The sequence below is a fragment of the Octodon degus genome, unplaced genomic scaffold (assembly GCF_000260255.1).
Source record: "Octodon degus isolate 3935 unplaced genomic scaffold, OctDeg1.0 scaffold00264, whole genome shotgun sequence".
Lineage (NCBI taxonomy): Eukaryota > Metazoa > Chordata > Mammalia > Rodentia > Octodontidae > Octodon > Octodon degus.
The window spans coordinates 1,829,695-1,834,991 of NW_004524840.1; positions in this window are offsets into that span (position 1 = coordinate 1,829,695).

Consider the following 5,297-nt stretch of genomic DNA (forward strand, 5'->3'; position numbering starts at 1 on the left):
TTCAATATCACCAGTGGTTCCATGAAGAAGCATATGGTTGAAAACAGTTATATGGGGCTGGGGATATAGCTCAGGGGCACAGAACCTGCCTGGCAAGTGTGAGGTCTTTTTCTTTTTTCTTTTTTTTTCTTGTGGAACCAGGGATTGAACTCAGGCTTGTGCTTGCCAGGGAAGCACTTGTTCTACTGAGTCATCTCCTCAGCCTCAGTGCAAGGTCTTAAGTTCAACACCTGATACTAAAAGAAAGAAAAGGCAATTTCTATCTGCATTTTATGAGTCTGTAATAGACATAGAGCTCAAGGGTTGGTATCTGTAGCACAGGTACTCCATTTTTGATGTGACTCAGTGGCTGATGATCATAAGGAAGGTAGGTCAGTGGTTGAGGACTGTAGATCAGATAGCCCTGGAGCTGACAACCTCAGCACAGATAAACTGGAAGGGACAGCTTGAAGGTCATCCACAGACTGATGGTTGATAGAAGTTGGGGCCATGAGATGTGACAGCAGAGCAGCTAGGGCCTTGATGGGATCCAGACATAGCAGAAGCAATCGGAGAGCAGTAGAAGGACTCTAGGTTTTCCTCCCACAGCTGGTGGATGGGTGGCTCCTGTGTTCACCACAGGACTCATCACAGATGCTGTGTAGCAAGTTGCTGCCTGGGCTGCTGCTCACAGAGCAGGAAGCATGGCTGCAGTTCACCTCCAAGAAGCAAAGAGCACTTGGTGAGGTGACAGGAACATGACAGGAATTCCTAAGTCCTGCTCTGAGCAGCACTTAATCACTTGGCAGGATGGAGATAGAAGGTCAGGCCTTAAGTAAATTTCAGTGCAGGGGCCAAACTGTGATTGTCACCTCCTGGATTTTTCCCTTATGTCCTGGCTGCTGGGTGCTAGTTCCTTGCGCAGCCCATTCTCCTGCTCCTATTTCACAGCCATTTGCACGGTATCATATCAGAGTGCTAGTTGGTTGCCTACCAAGCAGTCTTCCACTAACCCATAGCAGATGAATTATCAATACAACTTCTTTCAAATAACTGTCATTCCAAAGTTGTTCTCATGTTTTTTGTTCAGGTAAACTACAGCTGAGTTTCTTCATTAGAAATTGTGTTCCTTTTTGGTCTTGGCAATTTCTTAAAACATCTATTAAAAACTCATTAATAGACGTACCTATTTCCTAGGTATTCATTTATGGACACTTTTTCATAAATCAAAGTTACATATTTTGAAATATTTCAAAGTATCAATGAAATTTTGGTAGTGATAAATGTTTAAAATTTTGGATTTGGGAATTGAACCTTGGACTTTATTCTTTGGAGACATAATCTAAATTCAAAACATAATTTACCTTTGGGAAACTTCATATGGTTATCATTTTAAATTGTATCTTGCCCATAAAGAATCCTTACTAGAAAACCCTTATTTTTTGCTGAGATTCACACCCACCAAGTACGCATATCACTGTTCTTTTATTAGTATGAAACTAAAGGTGCTAGAGCACATGCTTTAATAGATGTTATATAAAGGCAAAGGCTTTTCTCATTGGATGCTTGCTACATGAATTTCTGCATGCTTTTGCAAATATAAAGATAATTTTATGTTTATAGTCACTTGTCATATTGCTATTTTCCAAAGAGTACCTTCCTGTATATAAATGATTTTAAACAATTCATATTTCCCTATTTTAACTATGATAATTTAATTTACATTTGAGTATTTTCCAAATCTTTATTCTTCTGTTGATATTTAGATTCACAAATATTTTAAAGCAGGTGAAAATCATTTATTTGTCAAAAATAAGCATGATTTTATCTAACTTATATGGCTGAACTATGTAACTCAATTTCAAGCATGTTTTATAGAGCAAATGAACCTTTATGAGTTTCTTGAGGAGTTTCATTTAAAAAGACTATTTATTGTGTCTCTGGAAATGCACTTGCAGTGGTACACATTGAGGCAAGAAGACAATAGAGACTTTTCCCGTCCCTGGTCTCTTTGTGAATGTTGAAGCAACTAGCTCTGACCTTGTGGTCAAAGAAACTGTGGCCAGAGCATATGTGCTTCGTAGTATTTAATGTGCTGTCACATGCAATTTTATAAGCTTTATTTTTTGGATATGTGGACCAGGCAGATTGAATACCATCTCACAAATACCTTTTGCAACTTAGTGAAAGAAAATATACAGGAAAGTATTTGACTATTGGACCCTGCAGGCCTTCAGGGCAGCTGGCTGTGGGCTGCCTCCCAGGGTGTGCAGAACAGCCATCCTGGCTTACTTAGAGTTCACTGGAGTTACTTTTAGATTTCTGTGTGCACTCCCTTGATAAACAGCAGTTTCTATTAAAATAAACCTCTCCCTGCAGAGGACATTGTTTACTCTGTAGCCAAAAGTATGCAAAAGTATACCGCTGGAAATTCTAAAAATCTCTCATGAATTGATTAAGTGAATTGAGGAATTAGATTGGATTTCTCACCATTGGGGATGTCAGAAAACTTCCTCACTGCCTCTGAAAGTACATCTCTTCTTGGGTATGTGTTTCAACCATCACATTATGCAAATACTCGTAATACTGGTAGCATTTTAGGCACATTTTAGGATCTTTGTTTAAACTGAAAACAGAGTGAGCTGGGCTCTGATTCTTACTGAAAGGGGAAGTGTCAGTCATAACTAAAAAAGCATTTCCACCTCTTTAGATTGAATATCTAAGATCTTATATAAAAAGTCAAGGAACCACTTCATCTAAAAGAGATGGCCACAAGCAGTATATTTTTTTCAAATACTTAAAAGTGATGTTTTCTAATAACACATGACCTTCAAATAATGAAATTCTCAAATTCACACTAAAGTTCCACTGTCTCACAGGTTAGTGAGCATCATTCTTTCAATTTAGCAATAACCAACTGTGGAATTGTACTGCTGTGCATTTGAATAGAAAGTACTCTGAATTGTTTTTATTCTATAGCTAGATTTCCACCATTGAATACCCAAACACAATTAACTTGGTATCAATGTAAACATGGTATGATTTTTCCTTTTGTTATTCACTAGTTATACAAGTCCATATTTAATAAAATAAGTAATTGCGACTCACTTCTTACATATTATTAGGACCTATATTAGGACAAGATCACAATGAACGAAATGATAGAAATATTGCTATCTCTCTAAGCCATACAGATGTAACACACACACACACACACACACACACACACACACACACACACTCACACACTTTTAATCCCCACTGCTTTCTGAAGACTAGTCCATTTACCAAAAGGTTGATTTGTTATTCGGAGTGCTTCAGTGGTGACATCTAAGATGGCCATTAGATTTAGAGAGAGCTGAGTTTCTTTTCACCAAAGAGTGAGATATGTGAAGTTCTCAGAATCCATGTAAATGAGATGACTATCAAAAACGAACAGAGGGGGATCTACCAGTTGAGCAACATCTACTGTACTATTACTTTTTCTCATGAAAATTTTTCTATGGAATAAACTCAATCACTAGGCTTATTTTCCAGAATTTACATTCAGCAAACTAAGTTTTTTTGGAGGAGCATCTACAATTGGTCTATGAATGAGTATAAGAATACTATACTCTGAAAAGATAAAGGCTGACGATGATTTGTATTTAAGAAGTTTAGAGTGGTATGGGTGACAGAAAGACAGAATTTCTTTAATGGCCTGAGGAAGGAAAAATTGCTATAAGCAAAAGCTTAACCTCTCCTTTCTTATTCGATTAGTTTTACAAAGAAAACACAATTCAAAATTGAATTCTAATGTATCAGATATATACAAAACCCAATTTGTCCAAATGGAAAATACCTTCATGTCATCAATATAGTATTTGATTGCACTCAATAGATTGCCAACAATTGCACCAGTCATGGTGAGCTGCTGACCCCCACGCCACAGGGCCAGCACCCTCTCTGTTGGCATGCATGAGCGAAGTTTCTCAGCCCAGCATGGATAACATCACACCAAACCCAGGCCCTTGTATCTCAGTACAAAGCTGTTTGTATCATCGAAAGATGTTATTGTGTCTTTATCTTTAAGACAGAAGATGGCAATATATTATTTTTCTAAACTAATATCTCAACATTCAAATTTCTTTGCAGTGTTGGTACATTGCCATAAATAAACAGACTTGGGGGTTCATCTTTAAACAGTCACTGTCAGTGATTTATACTGTCAAAGTATGTATTTACATTGTTTAAAGTTCATTCACATTTTAACAAAATGGCTAATTCATATCAATCATTTACTATAAAACCAACTAAGGCAAATTTTTATTATTCTTACCAGAGTTCAGATAATTGCAATTGGAAAGTTTGAATTATTTAATGCTAAACAAATTCTTGTGGTTAATGTGAAAAACTATTCTGCAATTAAGACACTGCACTCTCTTGAACTGAAGAATTGATCTATTATTAACTCATGATTTTAAATGCAGTGAAGGGTTCTGTACAACATCTAGATGGAAGGCACAGTGTACACAGGATTTTAATAGGTCATGGAATGACAAGGACTAGAGTAAAGTATTTCCAAATATGAAAGGGGACAAAATTCTATCTTCTGTTCAGGTCCTATTTACACTTCATACCATAAATTTGTACAGTTTGAAAAGACCTAAATAGGGGCCGGGAAGATGGCTCAGTAGAATAGGTACTTGCGTAGCAAGTGCAAGGGTCTGAGCTCAATCCCCAGTTCTGCAAAAAAAAAAAAAAAAAAGCCCTAAATAAATCAATTTTCTGGCTCATTTAATTTATTTACTTTACTCTTTGAACTTCATCACAATACTTTCTACTTTTAAACCTTAAAATTTTATTATTCTTTTCATTAATCTGTTCTTTATAGCTGTTCTTCATATTTTTCACCTGTTATAATTTTCATTCTTATAAGTTTTATCTGGGTCTTCATTTATACCTTGTATTTCTCTATTTAACACCAATATTTACATGAACTTCCTAAATATACACAGTAATACTCACTGTTTTAGTATCTTTGCCTATAATTGTATCATTTGTGACATTTTTGTTGTTATTATTTTGTATTTGGTACAGGGTCTCACTACACAGCTCAAACTTGCAGTGATCCTTCTGTTTTTAACCTCCTCAACACTAGGATTATAGGCATGTGCCACCATACCTAATCTCAGTGACTGGCTCAGTGCACCCAGGGGTGGTGCTGGCTTGGCATGTGGTGCCAGGGATTGAACCTTGGTCCCTGCACTTGCCTACGCAGGCACTTAATACACTGAGCTATCTTGCCAGCCCATTTGTGTCATTTATGACTTAGTTTT